Raw genomic sequence first — 14,017 nt, 5'->3', positions numbered from 1 at the left:
CTTCATATTTATAGGGTACAAGCCAGAGGAGCAGTCACATACGGTAGCGAACTATGGGGTCACAAAGTCTTGGATAGCCTGGGAAAGGAGGAGAACAGATTCCTTAGGTGTCTAGTAGCTCTTCCTCCGAGTACACCCCTAGTGCCTCTAAGACTTGACCTAGGCATTAGACCCCTGGAGGAAGAGTTGGCGCTTCGCCCCGTGATCTATTGGCGTAGATTATGGACGGTGCCTGAACTGATTCATTATAGACAGGGTTTACAGGAAGTTCTTGGCTTCCCAAATTTGGGGAACATTGCCTGGCTTAAGTTCGTAAGGAATAGTTTGGTGAGCCTAGGTCTAGATGCACTTTGGAACGACCCTTGGAACGCTTGTTCCAAGCTTCCAAAAAAAGCTCTTACCAAACTGTATTATGATTCCAAGGCCCCTTCACTTCGACCTTCAAAATCTTTAGGGTCTTTAACACACCAATTCCTTCACATGAAGACTACATATAGCTTTGAACTAGCCCTTGACAATGTTTACCCTGCAATAATCAGGAAGCTTTATTTGCAATGGAGGCACGGGTCCTTGCCAATTCGTGCTCTCACTAGCCTTTGGTCTGTGTCGACACCCAGTATTTGCCCGGCATGAAGAGCAAGCGATGAAACCGAGCTGCATCTTATATTCTTCTGTACGGGCTATACTAAGGCGCGCAGAAAGTGGATCATTCCCGTTTGCAGGAATCTGGGTTTTACCAGATGCCACGAAGCCTTTAGAATTCTTAAGAGCGAAATGGCTGTACACATTGTGTTTGCTGTGGCAAAATTTCTGGGGGCTTTATGGCACAAACGGAAGCGGTACTTAAAAATGTCACCATGATTCGTTTTGTACTGTGTTAAAAGGCACATGATTTTATGTAACTACCAGGTATTTAGCCGTGCGGCTGCACCAACTTTTAACCATTTTTATCTATTGTTCTTAAATGTTTTTTATATTCATTTTATGTACTTTTATGGAGATTCTCCGAAATAAAGTTTTTCTTGACTTGACTTGACGTAATATTTAATTTTTTATAACTATTAAGGAAAAGGTACTTTCAGAATATTACCTTTTCTCTGCCTACTGCCTCTGGAGGCCCATTTGCATGAGCTGCAGTTGTCACCCAGGATATCATTAACCAGGTGTGAATTTGTTCCCGGAGCTGAGATAAAGGCCTTGGGTACAGTTAGGTGTTGTTGTTTCCTTGACAGGATGGCCATGGGCTTTGCCTAGGAATTTGATTAGCTTTAAAGAAGCCTACCCTGTCACAGGCAGATGTAACTAACGCCTAGGCCATCCTCTTCCTTTGTCTTTCTAGTCAGGCAGGCAGCAATTCCAGTTGGAGGGAAGTTGCCCATAGAACTGATTTAGAGTGATCAAGGAGTAGGGGACTGTTTATTATCATGACCATACCTCTGGGTTGGTATATAGGCTCTGACCAGGGGGAAGAAGAGTTCTACCAGATTGGATTTAGGTAGAAAGGTGCAGTATGGGATTGTTTATGATAAGGCAAACAGGAACTGCTGGAAATATGGGTTGGTCACCCCTGGGTACTTTTTCCCTATTGATCAGGGAGGAGGTAGGAAATTAATGCCAGACATACATGTGGCAGGCACTCTCTTCAGAACACTGCTGGATCTGTGGGAAACAGGAGAAGGATGACACCTGCTGTTGCAACCTGTGAAGAGACCTGACGGGCTGGACCTGCTCTCAGTTGTACCCAGGACAGAGACGTGGACTCCAAGGGTCAGTTAGCTGACCTCTTGGTAAGCTACAGGAATAAAAAAGAAAAGCTGTGAGATGTGCCTTTCCCTCAAGAGCCCACCTGACCAGTTCCAGCTGGACCTGCACTGACCCTGCTGATGGCTTTTGCTGGAGTAAGTCTTGATCCTCAAGTGCTGTTCCTGAGGTCCTACAAATCTTTGGCTGTTTCAAAGCGTGCTCTTACTAACATCCTGAGAAACCTAGAGCTTAGAAAACATTTTTCTTCCAAAGACCTCTGGAGGACCCGGGCTATCATGCCAAGTCAATTTGACGTTGGTGCTGCTGCACCAAAGATTCCTTTTTTCACCTGCTCTGAGCTTTTCCACAACCACAAATTAGTTTTAGAGGGACTTTGCGGTGAGGTTATCCAGCCTTGTGTATCCATGTTCAGCTACAGTTTGCAGCCCTGCCCCATTGGAGGAATCTGTGGTCCAAAAAAGGGACTAAGTCTGAACCTAGAAATCTTCACTGAGTGAAGGCGCCACTAGTAACCGGACAGCAAGGAACCTTCCTTAAGTGAAAATTTTGAATTTTTCCTGCTTTGAGCTTTCCCAAAAGTCAAGAGCTTCACTGGGACTTCAACCAATTGCTATCTGGCCTCGTGGTGCCCTTCTGGTCCATAGCCTGCCTTGCCCCACTGAGGATTTTTGACTTCCATTTCAGAGACTAAGTTAAAAGGTAAAGCTTCCAACTGGGTTGAACCTGGTTTCTGTATGCTAACTGTGCTTCATCAGTGCCGGCCTTTAGTTACGCCTAGGTCCCAGTCAAGAGCAAGCAGATGACCACAGGTGTCCCTTAATGATTTTTGGCACTATTTTAATGTAAAACTTCATATCTCTGTTTCCCATTATTGGAATATTGTCCTTTTGGTGTCATGTTGTTCATTAAATTATTCTTTATTTTTATAAATGTGAGTGGGATTTTTATTGTTTTTTAATTCAACTTTAAATGTTTTGTTACTTCTAAATGCTTTACACATTTTCTCAAGTTAATTCTGCCTGCTCTGTGCCATAGCTAAACAGGGTTGAGTTTGGGTGTAAATTACTGAAACCTTTGCTGGGCCTAACAAGAATCCATTTTTACTACTGCTCTTCCTAGTTAAGTTGCTGGGATATACATATAGTGTATACCCAGTTACAACAACACCAAAAGACGAATTACATTTTTGATGCTTCTCAGGTGAGTTTCTGCTCAGCTCTTAGCACAGAACCTTTTAGCACTGGATGACGGAAGAAGACTTGTAGATCGTGTTAAGGTTGGACCGCTGATCCTACTACATCTATCTATAGGTTTTGATTGATCATGAAATCCTATTACAAACTATTCACATTTTGACTTTTAAGGCATGATCCTGATTCCAAGATCACTGTGGTCCAGCAGGGCTCTAAAATAGCCACATCTCACTTCTGCCACCTCTGAATTCTGCAAAGAATGCTCCCTTTCAGCAAGAATAAGCTTCACATTACTTCAGTCCAGGCTGGATTGTCCCAACTCTTTTTTCTTGGCTCTTCCAGATAAACACCTGCACCTGGTTCAGAAAACTGCAACCCAGATCACCTTGAGTCCTCGTCAGGCCCATGTAACCCCCTGCGGATCTGCTATCACTTTACTGGCTGCCCAAATGTTCCAGAATCAAGTTATATACCCTAAAGTTTGTTTGCAAAGCCTGCTACAACAGTATTTCTCATTCAAGTGAGGGGGAAAAAGTCCAAGTAATAAATAAAGATGCCTTTAAATTCTGTACTTATCTTCTCACATGGTCTATAAGTCAAAGTCAGAGCTCAAATGTCAGGACATGTCTTCTGACATATTGCTGATTATGTTCTTAACCTGGAGATTAGAGTTTACAAACTCTTCTAACTTTGCAGTCAGAGAAATAAAAGTAAAGTGAATTATGTGACAATCTTGCTGGTGTACAAGGAGTGTGAAAGGAAAGGTTTTAGCATGACATTTTCTTTGCAACACACAATAAAATATAAATGCTTTAAATGAGCTGTACACATTTAGCAGTTGAAAAAGCAAAATAAAGCATATTATTTGTAATTCAGAAGTGTGATGGAAACATAGATTTTAATAGGATCAAAACAAATGAAGACTCTTTACTTGGTGATTCCAAATAATAAATATTCACTGAAACCCAATTTCCACACATTATCATTTGTGTGCAATATAGTTTAATCAGTAAAACTGTATGTCGCTGCTAATTTAGTGGTGGCCATTTCATTGAAAAATGTGCTGTCGGTAAATGACCGTGCGCTACCACACAATGCTTCAGATACATTCTAAAATAGCCTGCCTCATGTCCATTAAAGCTAGGTGGGTTTGCGAAAATGTGTAAGCCTGGGCAAAGCACTACGCTACGCTCGCGTAGTTTGCGCTACTTCGCACTACGCGAATTGCACGTAGCACAGTGCAAACATGCGTAGCGGTCATTTTTTGCTTGCTCGCGGTCCTCAACGTCAAGTTGGCGACCGCGAGCAAGCAAAATGACATCTCGGCGAGACTTTTTCCTCGTTCGCGATCAGCAACATCAAGTTGCCGATCGCGAGCGTGGAAAATAAACCTCCCGGCAAGCTTCTCAACGCGGGGAGGTCAGGTTTCTCATTGCGAGTGGTCGTGTATGCTCGCGTGGTCCGCGTTGAGAAAGCTGCCGCTCGAGTAGAAATCTACTCGAGCAGCAGAAAACAACCGCTTGCACTGTGCAAGATGCAGTTTGCACTGATTGCACAGTGCGGGCAAGCATCCGGCACTGTGCAATCAGTGCGAACAGCATTTTGCACTGCGCAGTTCGCGTAGCTACGCGTAGCTTGCACAGTGTGAAGTGCACTTCGCGTAGCTATGCGTAGCGCTACTTCGCAAACTACGCCCAGGGTTAAAAATGTGTTCTAAAAATTGGGTTGTGGTTCTGAAACTTTTGGGAAGCGTTAATCTAATTAGCAGCCCCACATTATTAACTAACCAGTTTTCTTTTGTTAACTGTCCACACACTTTGTTCATCATATCAATATAACTTAAGTAGCTCAAGGTCCCATAGTGTCCCCTACAGAGACAGGTAATCTTCTCGATAGCTACAGCCAAGTTGTGGGGTTCCTCCCTAATACGTCTGTCCACTCACTATAGACAGATGGATACGAGAGATTGTCTTTGTCACTAAACCCCAAATGCAACACACAGTAGGAATCTCAACATTCATCAGGGCGACCCACTTGTGTCCTTGTTTGACTGGTAGTTTTACACTGTGCTCGGTAAACAGTTTTTTTCACACATCATGTTTATTGTTATTTATGTAACACGAGTGCAGTCGTGCTTCCCCTTCTGAGCATCACCAAAATAAGGAAAAAAGAGCAAGAAGGGAAATTGTGAGCTCAAAACAGATAATTGTTCCCACTTTTTAGGGAGTAAAGAGGGGAGTACTCTCTGGTTTCGTGCACTATTTAATAATTAAACACAATATTCATTTGTTGTGTGCGGACTTGATCAGCCTCCACCCTCAAGTTTTGGTTTCCAAAACAGACAATTGTTTTGGATAGTGGAAGAGGTATTAAGGTATAGCTTTTAAAGGTATATTTTTTAAAGCTTTTGTATACTGTTTGCGGATGTGGCTGTACATACAACGGGGACAACACCCAACATGGATATCCTCCTTGCATGGTTTTCTGAAGCAGTTCTTCAGCTCTGCTTGAACTTTGCAGTCTCTTCAGATACTATTTACTAACTCAGTTGCCATCTTAACTAGGTTGGTCTTTCCTATAAAAGCGACCTGTGTCCAGGCGAAGATTATATTTGGAATTGGAAGTAGCAGCCACTGGGAGCAAGGGAAGTACCAACAGAGCCGTGTTGATAAGTACTCTTGACTGGCTATGGAAAAGGAAGCCATCCGTGTTAGCTTTCAGCAGTTTATTTCACTGGCACAGCTGTTAATGGCCGCTTTCGCAGTCTATTGTGGGGTGACAAAGTGTTCAGTTCTCTTGGTGCATTTGACGTTTTCTTCTGACAAACAAAACGGTTGTCTATATCTAGGTGCTTCTTAGAAGAGGAAGGCTTAAATCACATGACGACAACTTCCATTGGCACTTTTGCCCAGTACTATAATTGTGCAGGCACAAACCGCAATGGTGCATTTTTACAGATTTTTTTTAGGATTGAAAATGGGTTTAAATTGGAGAAAAGCTCAGAGCGGATCTAGTTAAGTGTTAAGTACTTTGGAATTCCAGAGCACCATACCTTCCGAGGGGGCGGAGTCAACTCTTCCAGTTGCTCAGATCAACCAGCACTGCAGAGCTCGCGGGTCATAAGTGGAAATATTTTTATACCAAGTGCTAAAAATAATGCGGCTCTTCCTGTGAGGCACGATCCTCGCCACCAGGCATTTCCCTTGAAAGAATATCTGGAAACATTGCACTGTGAGGCAAGAAACACTAAAAAGCTGACCACTTGTAAAGGTTTCAGCATCAGAGCATGTGCAGTTCTGCGAGAACTTGGCACCGCACGCCCCAGGACGGAGGACCTGTTTACGTCATGTGTCTGGGCAGATGGAAGCCGCGCAGTCCATGGCTGTGGTTTTATTTGGGCAGTGCCCGTCTCAGTCTGTAATTTTGGATTCATCAAATAAACACAGCCAGGTGATTAAATAAAATCCAGAAGCGATGCCAGTGTGTTTCAGCATGGATAATGCCACCAGGCATCGTTATGGATATTGCTGCGTATATTTTGGGTGTTGGTATTTCACGAGCCTTTGTTGCATTTCCAAGCCTATTGGAATTACGAGGCTCATAAACCATTCACTTCAATTATTTTACATTTTTGTCTTGTCTCTTTAGTGATGCTGAGAGTGGGAACCTATTGCTTTCCATTTAATTGGATGGGATAACTCTGTGTAAACTCAGTGCTAAAGACATTGCTTGTTCGGTTTCAACCAGCAGGCTCATTCTTTAACAATGTAACAAATTGTAATATTAGTTGAGGGGGTTGAGTACCCACCTTAAGTAAGAAACACGACCCTTGTCAGCGTGAACCACTAAACTCACTAGGAGATATGGCACAGAGCAGACAGGCTTAATTTAGAGGCAGTGTATAAATTATTTCTGCAGTACTAAAACAGCAATAATGTCGAAATGCAAAACAACAAAAATCCCCAAATGAATAAGAAAAAATAGAGTAAAATAATAAGCAAATGGACACCAAAATGACAAAAATTCAATAGGGGAAGTGCAGATATGAATATTTTTAGTTTTAAGTGTAAATAGCGCCAAGAAGCACAACGTGCCAGTGATATTAAATGGTTGCGGTAGAACATGAACAAGGCTCAGTTTAACACTGACCAAGATGGCGCACGGAGTGAGATACACCAGCAAGGTTTATTCTGGGCAAAAGATTTTACCTTCTGACTTTAGTTCCAATCCGCCACAGTACTACACTTCTAAACCCCTTTAAGGCCTCAGGGAAGGCATTTAGATTCTCTCAGGGTATCAGGTGGAGTCCAGTCAAGGTCCGCTGAGCAGTTGCTGGAACAACTTCTTTGAGATTGTTATATCCCTGTAGCTTGATCAGGTGGTCAGCCTTATGGCCCTTTGTGACTTCTTTTTGTCCTAGGTACAAAAGACAGAGAGCAGGTCCAGTCCTCCAAGGCTGTCCTCAAGTTGCAGACATAAGGTTCAGTCCTCTTCTGATCTTCCTCTAGTCCGGAAGTGTTCTGAAGTAGGTGCCTGGGGATGCCATGTTTATGCCTGACATGAGATAGTGAGTGGAAAAGACTGCTGGGTACGCCCTAACAAACGGGGCTAAAGGTTGCCAGACCTAACTCTGCCCACTTTGTGCCTTTTCAAGATGGCTGAAGTTTTTGACTACACTCAACTTGGGTATCAGGGGTGTATGGGGAGTTTACTATGGTAATCCCAATGTCCCCCACATGTAACATTAAAATCAGGTTTGAGGCAGGTCCTGTACCCACAATGACCTCAGAGACAGAAGTCTGGTAGAACAAAGCTGAGCTTTCAGCAACCAGATAGTGGATATACACAAATTGTTTTGGCATCCTGTTTCCCTCCTTTGAAGTGTAGCCCCAATGTTATATGGAAACCCAGCAGACCTGTCAAGCAAGATTTGACACCTTAATGTCAAAATGGATCCTCACGCCCACCACCCTGCATATTCCGTCAACCTATTGTTTTCTTCTGGGAGCACGTTCGCATCTCATTCAATCCTCAATCACACTTATTCAAATGTGAATTATTGGTTGGCAAAAGTGGGAGAGCAAAATGCAGATTCAGCATCCAGGGACTTCAGGCAGGGCAAACGTCACTTTCTAAAAGTTCCCTTTACAAAATATTTAATACAAATCCAACTTCACCAGTAAATTGGGCTTATAATAAATATTTCAAAAAGTCCGAAAATAAAATTTGTAGCAGTTTCCCAGCAGGAGATAACATTTATTAAATCCCAATGCTTTCTTATGAAACAGCATACCCTGCTACAGTAAAAAGAGCTTTTAGGGTCTTTTCACTGTAAGGAAATGCTTAACATTAAACTTCTAATGGTACTGCTTGGAAATATGTGCACCTTGCCTTATGAACAATAAGTCCTACGTAGGGGTGACTTAATATTATTTAAAAGGAAGGTTTAGGCCAGTCAAAAGTTATTTTGACAGGTTCAATGTGCAGTTTTAAAACTACACGGCCAGGCAGTAGTGGTAGGCATGGAGACAGATGTTACAACGCTACTGCAGTTTGTGGCACAATGAATGCTGAAGCCCACTGAAAGCATTGTCATGGGCAAACTTGGTACCATATACACGGAACTATAGGTAAATAAAATGTGGCAGTCTGGAGTATGCCAATCTCATCAGGTTTAAGGGGGAGCACACACAGTTTACAACCACTTTACTTGTTAGCAGAAGTAAAGTGTGTAGAGCTCTATTGCCAAAACCAACAGTCAAGGCAAAAAATCAGGGAGAATACCACGCAAAAGATGGTCATTTCTGACAAACAAGCATTATCACAGCAAATAGATCTTGCATTTGGGACCTATTGGCTTTGCCAATGGTCTTTAGGCATTCTGTAGAGCATCTCCAATGCTGTGCAGCATAGCACAAGAAGAAAAAAAGAAGCCTATGAGACAGCCAGCAGGGTCAATTGGTTGATGAGCGGACCATGCACACACATGGCTACAAAATGGCACAGATACTTTTTTAATTCTGTTTATTTACTGGTATGAGTTGGATAAGTAAATAAAACGAAAAAAAGCACTAAAGATCGTTTTTCCAGTCCAGCGGAGGGATTGGAAAGCAGCACGGGGGCGGAAGTAACATGGAGGGCGCAGCTGGGAGGAGGCAACACGGAGGGCTGGCAGTGTGCAGGGGACAGAAGCAGCACAGATGAAATGGTTGTGTGGGAAGGGGGCGGGGCCACACAATGCAATGAATAAAAAGCAAAAAGAAAATGAGCTTGACAATAAAGCCAACAAATGGTAAGCAATAGGCGGGATCTAAGCCTACTGTTAGCTGACAATAGGTCTTTTCACCAACAGACAACTTGACTCTCTGTTGGGTGAGACCTAAAAATCTATAGCTAATCTAAATTCTAGCAGATTTCAATAAAATACTCTGAACCTTACACATTCAGCTCTGTTGTTCATTTTGTTTCAATTAACATTGCCTTTCATTCCTCTAGAAACCACTCTGTTCTCTCCTGTGGTTGCTTTTTGGCTTAGAGTTCCACAACAGTGTTGTTCTGGTTGACTCGCAGGTCTCAAAAGCTTTTACAAAGAACAACTAGTCTGTTTCCTCCATGGAATTCTCTCCATTGACGTGAAGCATCATGATTGTGGATCAGACAGGATCTAAGTACCTTTGTACGATGACTAAAAAGTACACACTGTAATGCCTGCCCACATCCTCACATGCAACTGGTGTCATCAACCTCAAGTCAGACTTTTCCACTGGAGAAAAATTCAGTGGAGCCCAGTTTGTGCCTCGCTATAAGTTATTCGTGCTTGGAGATGTTTTTGTATAAGGGAACCATTTGAAAATACATCCCTGGCACCCCTAGGCTTTTTTCATGTTAACGTTTTCCCTTACTTGCAGCCTATTTCAAGCACACATCTTTAAAAAGCGCTTTAAACATTGGCATTCTTACTCTTGTATATTTTCTTTGTCCATTGGTATGTTGTTAACAAGTCGAGTACCTTTTGAGTACCTAAACCAGTTTCCATAGAACAGAACTGGTATGATAGCTCAGTAAGTTAATGCTTGGTGCAGTCTTATGCAGTGATTGGAAAGTCACAAATTTGAGTCCTGTCAACACAGACTCAGCTATCGATCTTCAATGATTGGTGAACTTGATATGATGCACTGAAAACATCGGGTTATTGAAATTATTAGGCTTTCAAAATTGATCCATGAGGCCTACATTCATGCAAAATTTTGAGGATACTCATATGGGATAGATTTACTTAACGGAAATATAAATGTAAACCATGTAAATAGTGGTTATCAAGAAAACCTAGATTGAGTTCAGCCATCACAAATCAACATTGACATCCGTGTCAAAAACTACACTACACAATAACAACCTTCTTTCTCTGTCCAAGAACATGCACAAGGCACATTAGACAGGATCTTAGTTCCTCCTTTTCTTCCGAACACTGCAGTGTTAGGGAAGTGGTACCTTATCACTGGGTGTGGTCCCAAGGAGCAGTACCAATTAGGTTTGGTAAAACACCCTTGGCATTTGTGCAGGGAAACAATGCCTCTGGAATGCAACTGACATGATCATATATCCGATCGCCCCTACATTTGGGTTTTTCTGGGGAACATTGGGCGCAGAAATGGGAGCTCTGAACTAAAGATTTTTATCAGTTTTCAGGGATTAGGATGTAATAATTCAGGACTTTTTACATCCTTGGAAAGCTCTTGTCACATGTTGTGATCACTCCGAGAAGAAGGAAGAGTGTGCAGGCCCTTCTGTGAAATAAGTCAGGTCAAGTGCTTTAGGTCTTTCCCTTATTTACAGTGACATTCATGGTTGAAAGAAAGCCGTGAACCCATTGATCCTGAATAGCTGTATTAAGTCGGGCTCTTAGATTTTCATTAGATTTGGCACTCGTCTGTTATTCAAGATGTATCTCTCTACTCAGTTATTTGAGCAACTCTTGTATTGTTTAACCAATTTCTGAGCTTATAATCATGATCCTTGCAAAGCTAGAGTATATACATTTCAGCCGTTCCTCCCTGCTGATGGAATTTATATATAGTCTAGGAATTTCTGTGTACAAAAAACAGTACACTTTCTAGTGAAGGAGATTAACCATGTGATCCAGGGGCAAATAATTTAGCACCCTCTCCTCTCCACAGAGTGATGCCTTGATATAGTTTAATGTACTCGCACCTTCTTAGCGTAAAACAAGTTCTTGAGGGCAGATCTCGACTTTTTGGAAATTTAAAAGAGTAACCCACCTACCGCTGGCTTTTCAAAGAAAGTATTGGTGGGAACCAGTGAACATCATTATTTGAAATGTGTACCCTTAAAGAGAGTCCTCAATGGCGTAGCATTTGCTCGACGAGTCAATGAGCGCATGTTTAGTATGCTGGATCTGCTGCATTCTACAGGAGCAAAGTTCTTTTTCCAGAAGAATAAGAGAGAATCCCACACATTGGTATTTAGTGTTTGGTTCTGATATAGGCTGTTTACAATGTGTTTCATCTTTAACAGGTATTAGAAATTCATTTGGCCTCGTTGAATCTCAGCATTTTTAACTTCGACCACATGTGGTGTTTTAGTTATTCACAGAGTAGTCATCTAGAGAGCCGTATCACCTTATGGTCACTTCAGAGCAAGTGATTATGCAGAAGCGGTACACACTGTTGCATGTGAAGTTGGAGTTCAGTTTGTGTTTGTGAGTAAAGTCAAAGGCCGAGAGGTAACAATAGTGTAGACTGGACAGAATTCAGGAAGGTAAATAAACATTCACAATCATGTGGATATTAAAAATTATGGCTTTAAAGTACATCTGACATACAAGGTAAGTGAAGTTACAAATTAAATGAATGAAATATTTAAAAGTTTTCTTCAAGTTATGAAAGGAAGATTATGATATCTAAGAGTAGACAAAGATAAATTAAGTTGTTAGGAGGGGACGTCAGTAGATTAATAAGATGGAAAAACAATACAGTCCCACCAGGATCTTGCCGGTGGTTAAACAATTATGCTTGGATAGACGTGTACTACAAAAGGAGAGGTAAAGGAATGCCTGCAACGAGTACTGGCACAGGAGTACAAATTACTAAGTAACCCCAAAAGAACATGTATTAATAAATAAGACCTGGTGACAAGGTTTTAAGAACCTAAGACTCGCTACTTTCCTGGTGAAATAGTGGTGTGAAAGGTAGCAGTTTTTATGATATGGAGAACGTGTAGAGTGAGAGATTCGCATGGAACATTGTAAAAACACAGAAATTCTAGAGGACTGAGGGTGCCGAAAGGGTGTAGTAGTAAAGAGTTTTAATATATTTCGATAGCTAAAAAACAGAAAAGGGGATGGTTGAGATGACTATTGTCACTGTAGGTCACGTAAAGTGTAAGTTTTGATGTTTAGCCTGATTAAAGTGACATCAAACAATGATATTAATGTGATTGGGATGGAAGACTGTAAAGTTGTGAGTGCACATAAAGTTCGGTCATGTATGATGGGTGGTAAAGGCAAGAGATAAGATTGAAATTATATCTAAGAAAGAGATCAGCTAATAATAGATGCCTGTTTGGAAGCGAGATGGGAAATTGACCAAAGGCAGAGTATGTAAGTATTGTAACATTTCTATAGCACTTACTAGACCAATGTGGTGCATTGAAGGGCTTATCCACATGCCTTGCACGTTACACTGTGTGGGTGTGTGCTCCTTGCTTTGAGACCATGTTGGAAGTTTTTCCTTGTCATGCTCGATGACCATTGAGGTGTGGTTATCATTTTATATAACGCAAAGCCTGGCAATGTGATGGATGAGGAAGTGCAAGAGATGCACATTGTTGTAATTTGTGTTGTACGGCAGCTCTGATTTGCTCTGCCGGTCCACTCTGAGTTCTTATGGATCCAAGAGGGACAAAAGGTTAGAGGAAGAATGAGGGGAATCATTGATTGGCCCATATAGACTGCATTACAGTACTCCTTTATATAATTGCTTTTATTAGATGATTAGGAAGGATATTTGCCAAGATGCACTGTTATGTTCATCCTTTTATAGACTTTTGGTGCTCCAAGTATGTTGCTAATTGAAACCTGCAGGGTGGCCTGTTTTAGAGTCCTCCAGTGACTGGCATTGTGTGGCTGATCTCTCTGACTTTTGAAGGCCTGTCAGGTTAGCATTCAGTGGTTAGTTAAGTGAAGTGGTCTAGTATTTGTCTGTGCCCTATATTTGCCAGCAAGGTTCCACAGGTCTTGTCCCGTAGATGTTGAGGTATGAGGTAGTCAATGGGTATAGATCAAATCATACAGTGACACATATTATTTAAGATTGAATCAAGGAGGACCGTCAGAAAGACTGGAGTTACTGTCCTTCATCTTGTGGTTAGGGCAGACATTGTTTTATAGGTCTGTGATGTGGAGGGGTGGGGTCTAAGGTTAGTCCTTCATATCACCAGCCAGGAACCGGGTCTTCATGGGCTGAGGGGCAGCTGGTACTTGTAATGTTGAGTGGAGAGGCATATTTTATGGTTGGGATACTGTAGTTATTATATCCCATCCATATGTCAAGGACACAGAGTGGTTAATATCAGAGGATTGCAGGAAAAAGATCACTTGAATGTTATATTATGAGTATTTTTAAAGCACACTATTACCTGTGAGGGTATCCTGGTGTGGAGCAGGTGTGTGTGTTCCTAGCCTAGCCTAGGGCATGGGGGAAATTCGGAAAGCCAGTTGTTCAGCTTCTTGTAGCACTCAAGAAGAGAGGAGGAGGCTCTGATTTGTATTGTGAGGTTGTTCCACACTTTAGGAGGAATATACAACATGGTCTGGCCTCCACATCTCTTTCTGTATATTTGTGGGATGTGTGCAAGTAAGAGACCGGCAAAGTGGAGATGTCTGGGGTGTCGGTGGATGGTGATGCGTTTGTTCAGGTAGGTGAGGCCTGTGTTGTGTAGCGGATTAAATGTGTGAGTGAGGAGTTTGAACTGTGCATGTTTGTGTATCGGGAGCCAGTGAAGGTAGCCTGTGGTGGGGTGTGATGTGTGTTCTGCATGGG

The 14,017-nt window shown here is 42.0% G+C and overlaps 1 protein-coding gene across 4 annotated transcripts in view; it reads left to right on the top strand.

Annotated features, from left to right (window-relative positions):
• BANP (BTG3 associated nuclear protein) overlaps nucleotides 1–14,017 on the top strand; it is a 973,724-nt gene that overhangs the window by 907,196 nt on the left and 52,511 nt on the right. The gene's annotated exons all lie outside the window — the stretch shown is intronic.

This window comes from Triturus cristatus, chromosome 12 (genome assembly GCF_964204655.1).
Source record: "Triturus cristatus chromosome 12, aTriCri1.1, whole genome shotgun sequence".
Lineage (NCBI taxonomy): Eukaryota > Metazoa > Chordata > Amphibia > Caudata > Salamandridae > Triturus > Triturus cristatus.
Note: the sequence above shows the minus strand (reverse complement) of the source record. Positions and strands in the feature narration are given on the sequence as shown.